The sequence below is a fragment of the Pseudophryne corroboree genome, unplaced genomic scaffold (genome assembly GCF_028390025.1).
Source record: "Pseudophryne corroboree isolate aPseCor3 unplaced genomic scaffold, aPseCor3.hap2 scaffold_253, whole genome shotgun sequence".
Taxonomy (NCBI): Eukaryota; Metazoa; Chordata; class Amphibia; order Anura; family Myobatrachidae; genus Pseudophryne; species Pseudophryne corroboree.
In genome coordinates, this window is record NW_026969189.1 from 674621 (window position 1) to 689388 (window position 14768).

The 14768-nt window shown below is 45.2% G+C and overlaps 4 non-coding genes across 4 annotated transcripts; all 4 read right to left on the reverse strand.

Moving 5' to 3' along the window:
• Positions 1-12756: 12756 nt before the first annotated feature.
• On the reverse strand, positions 12757-12919 carry LOC135012406 (U1 spliceosomal RNA). Its single transcript, XR_010211381.1, has one exon. It is a non-coding gene; the product is annotated as a U1 spliceosomal RNA (small nuclear RNA).
• Positions 12920-13071: 152 nt separating this feature from the next.
• Positions 13072-13235, reverse strand: LOC135012142 (U1 spliceosomal RNA). Its single transcript, XR_010211147.1, has one exon. It is a non-coding gene; the product is annotated as a U1 spliceosomal RNA (small nuclear RNA).
• Positions 13236-13909: 674 nt separating this feature from the next.
• LOC135012242 (U1 spliceosomal RNA) lies at positions 13910-14072 on the reverse strand. Its single transcript, XR_010211246.1, has one exon. It is a non-coding gene; the product is annotated as a U1 spliceosomal RNA (small nuclear RNA).
• Positions 14073-14223: 151 nt separating this feature from the next.
• LOC135012195 (U1 spliceosomal RNA) lies at positions 14224-14387 on the reverse strand. Its single transcript, XR_010211200.1, has one exon. It is a non-coding gene; the product is annotated as a U1 spliceosomal RNA (small nuclear RNA).
• Between the last annotated feature and the right edge of the window lie 381 nt (positions 14388-14768).

Here is a 14768-nt window from a genome sequence, read left to right on the forward strand (position 1 = left end):
TACCTTTATGATAAAACCTTATACCAATGAAATACACTGAATACCTTAATGTGAGTACAGGGTGTAAGTGCAACCTTGTGTAACCTGACTAACTACAAAGCTGCTTGAGCGTCACCGACGCTCAAGTGAACACTTATCACTATAGAAAATGCACAGATACTGGTTTAGGTTCCAAAGCCTATTAACTGTATTATATCTAATATACTTGTAAAAAGGGGATAACAGTACAAATGATACACTACAATATAACAGAGACTTCCTAACCACAGAACTAAACAATAAATACAAAAAGACAATACTACACTGACCTAAATGCAATACAATACAATACTATCTAATACAATACAATACTAGCCTAGTCTAGGGGAGATATGAGAGAACAGAACAGAGAGAGAGAGAGAGAGAGAGAGAGAGAGATGAGATGAGAGAAATTGGCTCACAGAAAGACAATGATTACGGAGAGAAACTTACGCACAAAGGGTATGATCGCCTGCGCCTCGATATCCAGCTCCCGGCTATCAGCAGATAACCGTTGATGAGAGAGTCAGAGCTGGATGTGGTCGGCCTGCCTATTTATGCCCCACACACAATGCAATCTCCTGGTCCTACAATCCCATTGTCCATTGGCCGAAGGAATTCGGCCCTGTATCATAACAAAAGGTCATAGGGTGATTCATACAGGTGGGCTGTGACGATTTCCAACAGCTCAGGTGGGTGGGAAACTGGGTTTCCCACCGCATACCTGAGTATGTGTAATTAATAGAAATGGACATAAACTTCTTATGTCCATAACTATTCGCACGAGCGATTAATACGCTCCAAACCAACACCGGAATATTGCTAATTAAATACTCTTCCGATGGGTACCAAACACTGCTGTGTGATTCCTGTTAGACCCTTTGTACGATATAAAGAGGGATTCCTCAGCTCTGGGACATTGTATTTTAACCAAACTTTCAGAATCTATCAAAGGGACCATGATCTATAAACTACATTAATTGTGAACATTTGTAACGAATGAGTCGCACGCTACGACTACATAAACTCTACCGTAAATACGCATACCGCGCCTGCGAGTGCACGTTATTGCGGGTATGCGAATCCACGGGAGAGCGCATGCACGCGCAGCGCGGACCAGTGTGCGGTGCAAATATGGCAACGTGCATTGAGACATTTTTCTGACTTTGACAGTCCACCCTTTGGCAGTCAATAATAACTGCCACAAAACATTTAAGGAGAAAAATGTAAGTCAGGGGTTAATTGATTTCCATGGTTGGGTAGGGGAGGAGAGAGGAGAAGGTGTGAAGAGGGTATGACCTAGTGAGAAAGCAGAAGCATGTGTGTATGAGTCCATGTTTGGAGGGTCATGTATCATCGTGCCGTACGTGTGGTAAATCAAGCTTCGAGGTATTGCGAAGTATACATTTGAATTCCTTCTTATCCTGTGGTACAGGTCTGTGGATGGGCTGTCAAACTTTACCGAGCTCATTTCGGCTGTGGTTGTAACAAAATGGGGATGCACATTTTAGTTGATGATACATGAATGGGGGAGGTATGTGGTTGCTGATATCTGTGCCTGTATTCCCTATCGTCTATGTGTGTCGTTACCTGAGGGTTGTAGAGATGAAGATAAAGAACACTTACGAAAAATGCAATGATATTCTATGTCAGGGAAATGTACATCTGTCGTCGAAGTTGTTTTCGGTATCTGTTGAGAGTCGTCTTCTTTGCGCTGTATTGCTCCTTAGGCATGAGCAAATAGCTTTGTCTGAGCCATCAGATTTACAAAAATGTTGGGCTAGCGTGAGTTTAAAGATACTAGGGAAACTGGGGATCTATGGCAAAGTTCATCAAGTGTCCATATTTAAAGTTGTCAAATCTTCTTCTTTGGTCAATCCGTTGTCTGTATACATCTCGTCTCGTCAGCTTCCTCGTCCAAGGGGGTCTTTGTATCTGGGAGAAAAGCAGAAAAACAGGTGAAAGAAACGGACCGCATAATCGCATTTTTCATCACATTCTGGTTTCTATCATTGGGTCATAAATCAAATCCAGGTTAATTACAGTTTCCTCACTCGTCAAGCTCATCACTTTTGTACTTTGTTTGCACCTCATTAAAGCCTGCCCGCATCTAAATATCAATCCAATCGATATAACGACACCCAAGATACATAGTAGAAACTTTCCAACATCCATTATGACTCCTTGAGCCCACTCTCCTAAACCGGAGAACCAATTTCGCGGGTTCAACCATGACACCCAACCAGTCAGCTCATTACCTACAGCAGCAAGGGTGAGATTGTGTTTTCGACGAAATTCCCACTTCAATTGGAGAATATCGTCCATCTTTTGGTCTATGACCTCTACCGGATCCTCGGTGCTATTTGTGATATACGTGCAACACTTTATGCCGTACTGTGTTGCCAATGTAACACAATATCCGCCTGTTACTGCTGTAAGATAATTAAGAACCATCCTATGCTGAACTAGTTCTGTTTTGTAAGCTTGAAGTTCTCTTCCAGTGTATCTAAACGTGTCATCATACATTTCAGTGATATTATCTAACAAATTGGCGAGTGCGGAAATGTATTTATAATTCATCACTCCTCGAGCGGTACGAGTGAAATCTAACGCTACCAGAACCTGAATCCCGGTGGATTCATGGATAAGATCAGAGGCCGGATGCTCTAGCCTTTCTGACAGTTGTCTTTTAACTCGGTGCTCGTAATGAGTGTGAGTATAAGGAGCTTGGGCACCACGGTGTATGTCCTTCATTTTGTCATGTGTAACAGTCATCACTTCAGGCAATACTTTTCCAATATAACACAATCCTTCAGAGTTTGGGGCAAGCCACTTGTACGCCTTTCTCCCGCATATGAAATATGCATCATCGGGGAGAACATATGGGACGGAGAAGGACATGACCATGTTACAAACCTTCCAGGTGAAATCTCCTGACCCTAATTCTTCCAACTGCTTAATGCACGTATCGGTTTGTACGATATGTGCACAGTATCCTGGTGATACCTCTCCAACTCTAGTAATCCTATTTCCTAAGGTATATCGATACCGGAAAGATTTTCCTCTACTGGCTATGTGGCGTACGAGCTCTGTATCTGTAGGCATTCTATCTGCTCTGTGTGAAAAGGTCATGGTAAGGTTGCTCCATGACACTTCCCAATTTCCCGGTTTTCTGGGATTGGAGATGTTAAAACATAAGAGGGACCTATCCACATGGTATTGGTGGAGCTTCAAACTAGGAGGGCTGGAGATATTAAACCTCCGGTCCACCGGTCTCCCACCACTTAGCTCAAGTACCTCCCCTAACGTTAAAGGAAATGGTACTAGCCCTGATTTGCTGTGACCCTGAGGTACTTGAGAGCATACCCAACAATCTGTTTGGTTTAACACGTTACCCACTAAGGAGTGATAGTCACTCAATGGATGCCGGTCTATATGGATATTAAAACTAGATTGGCATTTCTTTATGCATCCATCTTCAACCAGATTATCACAGAGCCTACAGATACAATTTTCTTCAGCTAACAATCCATCACAATTTCTTCTATCGGATCGTTTTCTGATACTCGCCTTTGCTTGTTGGTTTGGTTGATCTTGGAAAACTACGCCTCCATCATCATAATCGGAACCCATTCCAGAACCTCTTTCGACCTCTATGGTACTCTCGCCGGAACAGACTGCTCTGGTCAACATCATGGTTAACATCAAAATCCGGATCACAGTCTCTTGGGGCAAGTCCATCTTTGAGGAGGAAATAGAGAAGAATGAGGAGGGGGAAAAAGAAATTTTAAGGGAGAGGGGCTGGGAAGTGGAGAAAAACAATAAAAGGGAGAAGGGAGTCGACAGCTGCTTTCGATTTTCAAGGCTCAGGTGCCGCCTCAATCCTCCTGGAACAGACACTCCAGTGATACAACCTCTACCGTCTGTTCCTTATCGCGGGACTTCTCTGGATCAGCAACCTTTTTGCAGTGGGATGAATGGACCCAAGTCTCTCTCTCAGCAACCTTCAATGCTGTGGTGCTAGTCAATAAGACCTGGTATGGTCCTTCCCATCTATCAATAAGACAACCTGAGCGTAGAAAATTTCGTATCATTACATAATCCCCAGGTTCAATGTCATGACAATTACTATCTGGTAAATCAGGAATCACCAACTTCAGATTATCATTTTGATTCCTCAACTGTTTACTCATGTTAATCAAGTACTTTACAGTTACTTCATTGTTACATTTCAAATCATCCTGAGGGTTAATCATGACATGCGGTTGTCGACCAAACAAGATTTCAAAAGGAGACAGATTAAGAGGGGACCTGGGAGTGGTTCTGATGCTATACAAAACAATGGGTAAAGCTTCTGGCCACGTCAATCCTGTCTCTGCCATTACTTTACTCAATTTATTTTTAATAGTGCTGTTCACTCTTTCGACCTTCGCACTCGCCTGTGGACGGTACGGAGTGTGTAGCTTACTATCAATACCCATCAATTTACACATTCCTTGAAAGACATCACCTGTAAAATGGGTACCCCTATCACTTTCAATGATTCTAGGGATACCATATCTACATACAAATTCCTGCACAATTTTCTTAGCTGTAAACATAGCGGTATTTGTAGCTGCTGGAAAAGCCTCGACCCAATTCGAGAAAACATCTATACAGACAAGTACATATTTCAAATTTCGACATGGGGGTAATTGAATGAAGTCAATTTGTATTACCTGGAAAGGGCCGCCGGCAGGTGGGATATGGGATGGTTCTGTAGGTATTGCTTTTCCAATATTCTTTCTCAGACAGGTAAGGCATGACATTGCTCTTTTACTCGCATGAGAGGAGAATCCTGGGGCGCACCAGTATGCTCTTACCAATTTGCACATCCCCTCCTTGCCTAGATGAGTCAGCCCGTGAGCTGCTTCAGCCAGACATGGAAGGTATGCCCTGGGGGCCACTGGTTTACCATGTCCATCCGTCCAGAGCCCTGAGGACTCCTGGCCATATCCCTTTGCCTTCCAGACTGCTCTTTCCTGTGTGGAACACAGATTCTGCATCTCACACAACTTCTGTGTGTTGATGGTATTAAATACCATCAACTGTGTGGTGTCTGTCCGTGTGGGGGTAGCAGCTGCAAGCTTTGCGGCTTCGTCTGCTCGGCTGTTACCAAGGGATACTGGGTCTTGGCTATATGTATGTGCTTTACATTTGATAACAGCCACTCTGTCGGGTTCCTGTATCGCTGTTAGAAGCCTTTTTATGTGAGCTGCATGCGCTATCGGTGTACCAGCTGCCGTCATGAAATTTCTGAGCCGCCATAGGGCTCCGAAATCATGGACTACCCCGAACGCGTATCTGGAATCGGTGTAGATATTGGCTGACTTACCCTTAGCCAATTCACATGCTCTGGTTAGGGCGACCAGTTCAGCAACCTGGGCTGAGTGAGGTGGGCCTAGCGGTTCCGCTTCTATGGTGTCTTGGTCATCTACGACTGCGTATCCAGTACACAAGTCTCCCGAGTCTGACTGTCTGTGACAACTACCATCCGTGTAGAACGTGAGTTCTGCATCTTCCAGTGGATTGTCACTGATGTCAGGCCTTGCGGTAAAATTTTGGGTCAAATATTCCATACAATCATGTGTATCTTCCTTTGCATTAAATCCTCCTTCCCCATCACTCTCACCTTCCACCCTTTGTGTCTGACCAGGCACACCTGGGAGAAATGTTGCAGGATTTAATGCGCTGCATCTCCTTATGGTGATGTTTACGGGGGCCATTAATGCCAATTCCCATCTTGTAAACCTTGCAGATGAGACGTGTCTGGTTTGGGCAGAATTCAATAAGGCAGATACCGCATGCGGTGTATGGATTGTGAGGTTGTGGCCTAGCACGACATCTTCGCTTTTCGTTACTAGCAATGCTATCGCCGCAACGCTACGCAAGCATGTGGGGAGGGATCGCGCTACCGTATCTAGCTGGGCGCTGTAGTATGCAATTGGCCTGCTGGCATCACCGTGTTTTTGTGTTAGTACACCTGCTGCGCACCCAGCACTTTCTGTTCCGTATAGTTCAAAGGGTTTCCCATAGTCTGGCATACCTAGTGCTGGTGCCTGCGTTAGGCACTGTTTGAGTCTCTCAAATGCTGTTTCAGATTCGTCTGTATGCGAAATCCGATCAGGTTTGTTTGAAGAGACCATTTCCTGCAAAGGTAGCGCCAATATGGAAAACCCTGGGATCCAATTACGGCAATACCCACACATTCCTAAAAACGTCCTGATCTGTTGCTGGGTTTGTGGCAGTGTCATGTCTCTAATGGCTTGGATTCTATCAGCGGTCAGGTGTCTCAGTCCTTGTGTTAGACAGTGTCCCAAATATTTTACCTTAGCTTGGCATAATTGCAACTTGTCTTTGGAAACCTTGTGACCTGTGTCTGAAAGATGAAACAGGAGCTGTTTCGTATCCTTCAGAGATGCTTCCAGTGAATCTGAACACAGTAATAAATCGTCCACATACTGTATCAATACTGATCCACTGTCTGGTTGGAAAGACTGTAAACAATCATACAAAGCCTGAGAAAATATACTTGGACTATCTATGAAACCTTGGGGTAACCGAGTCCACGTGTATTGGACTCCTCTGTATGTGAATGCAAACAAATATTGGCTGTCAGGGTGCAGAGGTACCGAAAAGAAAGCGGAGCAGAGGTCAATAACAGTGAAAAATTTGGCAGTGGGAGGAATTTGCATTAGGATGACAGCTGGATTAGGCACTACGGGGAACTGACTCTCAACTATTTTGTTAATCCCCCTTAGATCCTGCACTAGCCTGTAACCCCTCCCCCCACTCTTTTTAACAGGGAAGATGGGACTATTTGCGGTGCTGGACGTTCTTACTAGAATGCCCTGTTGTAGCAAGCGCTCTATTACGGGAAAAACTCCTAGCTCCACCTCTGGCTTCAGAGGATACTGTGGGATTTTTGGAGCTATCCTACCATCTTTTACTTGCACAACTACTGGAGCTACGTTTGCCATTAATCCAGTGTCCTGTCCATCTTTTGTCCAAAGTGACTCTGGTATCTGAGATATCATCTCTTCTACTTGGGATGGATTCCTATTTGTCATAATGGAATGTGACATTAATTTTGATGGGGAGTCTAACATGTCTCGTACTTCCTGAGCGTGATTCTCAGGAATGTCCAAGAATACACCTTCAGGGGTACAATAAATGACGCAACCCATTTTACATAGTAAGTCTCTCCCCAGGAGATTAGTTGGTGCCGATGCAGCCAGCAAAAAGGAATGCTTGGTATACAAAGGCCCTATTGTAATCTCGGCTGGTTTGCTAACAGGGTAGTGCTGGACTACTCCTGTTACTCCCATGGCTGGAATTGTCCTACCAGTGGTTCTCATGCCCACTGTCGAATTTATCACTGACTTGGCCGCCCCTGTGTCTACAAGAAAGTTTAAAGTTTTACCAGCCACATTGATTGCAATCTCTGGTTCGCTTCCAAGACTGGCAATCAACTTAACTGGCTGCAGATTACAGGTATGGCCACACCCCTATTGGGTATGCTGACCTCCCAGAATCCCGCTGGCAGCAACTACTTGTGAGGGAGTTAGCTGGAAACTACCAGAGGCATGCCAGTCTCTGTTTGGGGGATATCTTTTTGTTTCCCCTGTATGTGGCTCAAAACTCCGCCTCTGTGGACCCTGCTCCCAATGTCGTGTGTTGTGTTGTTGTCTAGGGGGTTGAAAAGACCTTTGTACATTCTTTGTTCTACATTCTCGTGCAAAGTGTCCCGGTCTGTTACAAGAAAAACATGTTATTACACTTGCCTTACCCACAGGATTCGGTGGTACATACGCAGGCTGCCTTGTGGTCAGCGCCTGTATACTTACGGACATCAACTTATCACTTTGCGATTCCCTGTGCCTAGTGATGTTTCTGTCGTGATCAATAGCAGCCTCTCTCAAGCCGGACACTGACAGACCTCGCCAGCACGGTTGCGTGGTCTGAACCCTAGTCTTTAATGTTTCCTTTAAACCATCCATCAGTACGGATACTGCTACTTCCCGATGGTTTGGATTGGTCTTAATGTCTTCTATACCAGTGTACTTTGCCATTTCTAATAGTGCCCGGTGAAAATATTCTGTTGCCGTTTCGGACTCCTTTTGCTTAATGGAAAATATTTTATTCCATTTAACAACGGCTGGGAAATACTCTTTTAGCTGTAAATTTATCCTCTTTACATTATCCTTGTTGTACACGTCTGTAAGCGGTACATCTTTATCCAATGCACAATCAGCTAAAAACTGAGTTGCATCAACATTGGAAGGTAAACAAGCTCTTAGCAGTATCTGCCAATCCTTGTTGTTGGGTTCTACAGTGTTACCTAGATCCCTGATGTATTTTTGGCTAGCAACTAAATCCTTCCTGGGGTCAGGAAATTCGGACACTATTGTTCTTAATTCCATTCTGGAAAATGGAGTGTACATGGCAATGTTCCTTATGGGAGTGGCTCCAGACACATCTGTTTTTCCATTGGGAACTGCTATTACCCTTACAGGAGCAATTCTAACAGCCTCTTCCTGTGTAGATTCTACTGCTTGTTGTGGTACAATTGTTTCAGTGTAGTGCATGGTGCCGTACTTACCCGTTGACACGACCTCACCTATCCCTCCGCTAGGGGCTTTCACTAATCTCGTGGGTGTCGCTGTGCCTACTGTGGTCTCTGCTATGGTGGCTGCAAGAGAGAGAGCTGAAATTGTTGCTGAATCGTCTTCTTGATCACACTCCTGAGGAAGGTTCAAAACAGGGTACATCTTGCACGGGTTAATACTTGCATGAGTTATTTGGTTAACATCATTAACATTTACAGGGTTACTAAGAGTTTGTGTTTTACAACCCAGTGCGTTTCTCTCCGCAATCAACTTCTCTCCTGCAATGTATGGTGGAGGAGGAGCTGTGGCAATCAACTTCCTGACTGCCCCAGATCCTGCCGCCAGAGCCAAACCTCTCTGTATCTCACCTTCCTGGTGCCATAACTGTAAACAATCATGATGTTGAATTTGTCTCTTTGTTGATTTTACGAGACATATCCTCCTCCTTAAATTTTGTAACACTTCTGGACTAAAGCTACCTATTCTTGGGAATTTGTCCCTGTCTTGTACAGTCATTCTCTCCCATTCATCACATAAAGATTCGGTGTGAATTCCATATTTTTCACACATTACATATCGTGCCGACCCAACTGGTCGGTTCACAGAATCAACCTGAACCAGGGTTGATCGCCCCCTACCTGAACAAATGGCCCCCATAATCTGCAGGCGTTGCTTATTCCTCCTTGAATATCAAGGCTTTCAGCGAACCCTTACAAACAAACCAAGATGTCCTTGGGCAGGCCGGCGGTGGTGGTTTATCAAGTACCCCACTTACTTCTCGCCCACGTTGGCCTGTGCTGCAATCACTGTAGCCAGAGCTGCTGTACCCAACCTAGGGCCCCTGTGAACCTTTAGTTTACTGGAACATATGAGGGTTACCCGCAGGACACTTACTCTTTCCAGTAAAGTTGGGGTTGTTAGATAGTTCCTGAGTGACCAGCGAACTTCCCTTCCAAAAATAAAAAATTACACAAATCACGTCAGAATGTACAGATAGCGTTTGTGACCACTTTACTCTAATGGTATTAGGTCAGATTACTAACTACTGCACACAATAACGTGCGGTCCAATCGTTCAGTATACGAGCACTACTTGTCATGTACTGAAAGATCAATGGAATCTATGTTTCCGGCTGCGATTCCTTCAGCCAGAGCTTGTATGGCCTATATGGGTTCTGCACCAACACCCCAGGCGTTGTGCCACTGGACTTTTATAGCGGACCTTTTACCTTATGACCTCCTGGTCTTGTTACCTTATGACCTCCTGGTCTTGTTACCTTATGACCTCCTGGTCTTGTTACCTTATGGTCCGCTATACTCTAATGCTCAAATATTATTTAACCAGGGATGCCTCCCTGGCCACCGTATATGTCACTTACACGTATGTCCCTTGACGAGTACCCGGCTTTCCTTTTGGTTCCACCTTAAAGTTATATAAACTTTTGTATACAAAACACACTCACTCAACACATGTACACTTTGTTTCTATGTCTATTTCTGCGCAGAAATTGTCTTTAGGCCAAAAGTGTTACCAATTAGGAGCAGGATCTGTTAAACTAAATTTCAGATTTTCCAAAAATAGATTTGCGTTATTTACCGCTTCGCGTTATCTACCGCTGTGCGTTAATTATCGCCTTTGCGTTACTTCACTTTATCACAACTTGAGCTACGTGGGCGTAACCGGACGCTACGTTGCGTAATGAACGCTGCGTGCGTCTGCCTTTTGGATTGCGTACGCTAGTCTTTGTTAGCGACACGTGTATGCAATGCAAAGGATCCACCGTAACACAATATATTTTTATCAATGTAAATGATCCCTGATCATCTACCGCAATCCACACTGACTGCCTTGTATCTCAGACAAACCGTGTGTTTGTTCTATACTTTAACTATCACCTCTACTATTAAATAACAGCAAATCTCTTTTTAGCACTTTCTATCAACTATAAAATTGGCAAACAGGAATAGTGATATACGAAAAATGAAACAGAAATGCAGATATATGTATGCGTGCGTGTATACGCAAGACAGAAGAGAAATAAAAGTTTTAAAAGACACAAGCGTTTTGTTCTTACTTCCGGTTCCCGGATTCCTTCAGCATTCTTTATCTAAGCGAAGCAGACGCTTATCCCGCCAGCACTATGAGACAACCTCCCACCCTTTGCTGGAGGGATAATGTCTGCTGATCTACCTAGTGCAGATATGAGAAGGATAGGACGAGCCCGCAATTGACAATGCTAAATTCCTTTGTCGTATAAACAACCCTTTATGAAGCTAAGAACACTGTACGCTGTTTACTGAAGAAGTACCGTAATGGTACGCTAGTTGCGTAACGATCGCTCAGCCGTAGGCGAGACGCTCAAGCGTCACGTTCGCTCACGGCCCAGGGATCACAGGACACGTTATTGGTTATGTCTAGGGTAATGATTCGCTATGGCGTAGCTTACGCTCGAGACCACGAGGAGGTCACCAGCGATGCAGACGCTCACAACACTATACCTTTATGATAAAACCTTATACCAATGAAATACACTGAATACCTTAATGTGAGTACAGGGTGTAAGTGCAACCTTGTGTAACCTGACTAACTACAAAGCTGCTTGAGCGTCACCGACGCTCAAGTGAACACTTATCACTATAGAAAATGCACAGATACTGGTTTAGGTTCCAAAGCCTATTAACTGTATTATATCTAATATACTTGTAAAAAGGGGATAACAGTACAAATGATACACTACAATATAACAGAGACTTCCTAACCACAGAACTAAACAATAAATACAAAAAGACAATACTACACTGACCTAAATGCAATACAATACAATACTATCTAATACAATACAATACTAGCCTAGTCTAGGGGAGATATGAAAGAACAGAACAGAAAAAGAGAGAGAGAGAGAGAGAGAGAGAGAGAGATGAGATGAGAGAAATTGGCTCACAGAAAGACAATGATTACGGAGAGAAACTTACGCACAAAGGGTATGATCGCCTGCGCCTCGATATCCAGCTCCCGGCTATCAGCAGATAACCGTTGATGAGAGAGTCAGAGCTGGATGTGGTCGGCCTGCCTATTTATGCCCCACACACAATGCAATCTCCTGGTCCTACAATCCCATTGTCCATTGGCCGAAGGAATTCGGCCCTGTATCATAACAAAAGGTCATAGGGTGATTCATACAGGTGGGCTGTGACGATTTCCAACAGCTCAGGTGGGTGGGAAACTGGGTTTCCCGCCGCATACCTGAGTATGTGTAATTAATAGAAATGGACATAAACTTCTTATGTCCATAACTATTCGCACGAGCGATTAATACGCTCCAAACCAACACCGGAATATTGCTAATTAAATACTCTTCCGATGGGTACCAAACACTGCTGTGTGATTCCTGTTAGACCCTTTGTACGATATAAAGAGGGATTCCTCAGCTCTGGGACATTGTATTTTAACCAAACTTTCAGAATCTATCAAAGGGACCATGATCTATAAACTACATTAATTGTGAACATTTGTAACGAATGAGTCGCACGCTACGACTACATAAACTCTACCGTAAATACGCATACCGCGCCTGCGAGTGCACGTTATTGCGGGTATGCGAATCCACGGGAGAGCGCATGCACGCGCAGCGCGGACCAGTGTGCGGTGCAAATATGGCAACGTGCATTGAGACATTTTTCTGACTTTGACAGTTGGCTTCAACCCTCGTCTGCATATGAAAAGAGAAAAGGGGCGTGCAGGGCATGGTGGCCTTTTGCGGCACTTGGCTGACCCCTAGTTTGCATTAAACACCTCCACCCTCCTTTGGTGTGGGGCTCATGTTGGCTATGCCCCAGCCCCTGAAGCATTCAAGCTGATTTCTTGCAGCAGCTGGGCACTGTAACAGCTCCAGAGCTGCTCTGTAAGGCAAGTAAAAGGGTGTGGGCCCTGCAGCACTACCTGTAGTTCGCATTGTGCGTTGGAAGGCACAAAGTAAGCAGACAGGAGGAGAAGTCAGGATAGTGCGCAAGGGCATAGAAGGGAGCGGCTCAAGAAAAGAGAAGTGGAAACAGACAGCAAACTAGGCTGGAGAGAGACCTGAGACAAAGAGATCTGAATTATACGAGAGCCGACCAGGGGAAACACAAATTATGCAGTCAAGTTTCCCACATTTGGGGAAATCGCAGGAGCAGCACACCTAGAGTGCAATGGGTGAGCCTTGCCCTGGGAGAAGCACCTTCATGATCATAGTATCTCACCTGGCAGGTAAGTAGGAGTTGGGCTAGAGCTGGGGAGGATCGCTGCTCGGGTACCCCCCTGTAAACTGAAGGAGATCCAACTGAGGCAGCACAAGGGAACTCTCGAAAGAAGAACAAGGCTAGAGGAAAATCTGAGACAAAGAAATCTGACTTTTACCAGAGCTGACCAGAGGAAAGCACAAACACAGTCCCCCACTACCACAAATAATGCAGTCAAGTTTCCCACATTTGGGGAAATCACAGGGGTCAGCATACCCAAAATGCAATGAATGAACCTCACCCTGGGAGAACAATCTTCATGACCATGGTATCTCCTATGCAAAATAAGTATGATTTGGAATAGGGCTGGGGAGGGCCGCTGCTCATGCACATCTCTGTCAAGTAAAGGAGATTCAACTGAGGCAGCACAAGGGAACTCTCATCTGGGGACAACAACTGCAGGGAGAACACATATTTTCAGATGAACATGGGAGGGCAGAAGGCTGCCTAATACTGAAGCACCCCCAAACAACAAACCAAATGCAACAACTAGTGCAAGCATTCCTGGGGGAAGTTCTGCAGAAGACGGATTTGCATACGGTGATGTCATCCAAGCAGTGGGTCAAAGTTGGCTTCAACCCTCATCTGCATATGAAAAGAGAAAAGGAGCGTGCAGGGCATGGCGGCCTTTTGCGGTGCTTGGATGACCCCTAGTTCGCATTAAACACCTCCACCCTCCTTTGGTGTGGGGCTCATGTTGGCCATGCCCCATCCCCTGAAGCATTCAAGCTGATTTCTTGCAGCAGCTGGGCACTGTAACATCTCCAGAGCTGCTCTGTAAGGCAAGTAAAAGGGTGTGGGCCCTGCAGCACTACCTGTAGTTTGCATTGTGCATTGGAAGGCACAAAGTAAGCAGACGGGAGGAGAAGTCAGGATAGTGCACAAGGGTATAGAAGGGAGCGGCTGAAGAAAAGAGTTGTGGAAACAGACAGCAAACTAGGTTGGAGAGAGACCTGAGACAAAGAGATCTGAATTACACGAGAGCCGACCAGGGGAAACACAAATTATGCAGTCAAGTTTCCCACATTTGGGGAAATCGCAGGGGCAGCACACCCAGAGTGCAATGGGTGAGCCTTGCCCTGGGAGAAGCACCTTCATGATCATAGTATCTCACCTGGCAGGTAAGTAGGAGTTGGGCTAGAGCTGGGGAGGGTCTCTGCTTGGGCACCCCCCTGTCAAGTGAAGGAGATCCAACTGAGGCAGCACAAGGGAACTCTCGAAAGAAGAACAAGGCTAGAGGAAGATCTGAACAAAGAAATCTGACTTTTACCAGAGCTGACCAGAGGAAAACACAAACACAGTCCCCCACTACCACAAATAAAGCAGTCGAGTTTCCCACATTTGGGGAAATCACAGGGGTCAGCATACCCATAATGCAATGAATGAACCTCACCCTGGGAGAATAATCTTCATGACCATGGTATCTCCTATGCAAAATAAGTATGATTTGGGATAGAGCTGGGGAGGGCCGCTGCTCAGGCACATCTCTGTCAAGTAAAGGAGATTCAACTGAGGCAGCACAAGGGAACTCTCATCTGGGGACAACAACTGCAGGGAGAACACATATTTTCAGATGAACATGGGAGGGCAGAAGGCTGCCTAATACTGAAGCACCCCCAAACAACAAACCAAATGCAACAACTAGTGCAAGCATTCCTGGGGGAAGTTCTGCAGAAGACGGATTTGCATACGGTGATGTCATCCAAGCAGTGGGTCAAAGTTGGATTCAACCCTCATCTGCATATGAAAAGAGAAAAGGGGCGTGCAGGGCATGGCGGCCTTTTGCGGTGCTTGGATGACCCCTAGTTCGCATTAAACACCTCCA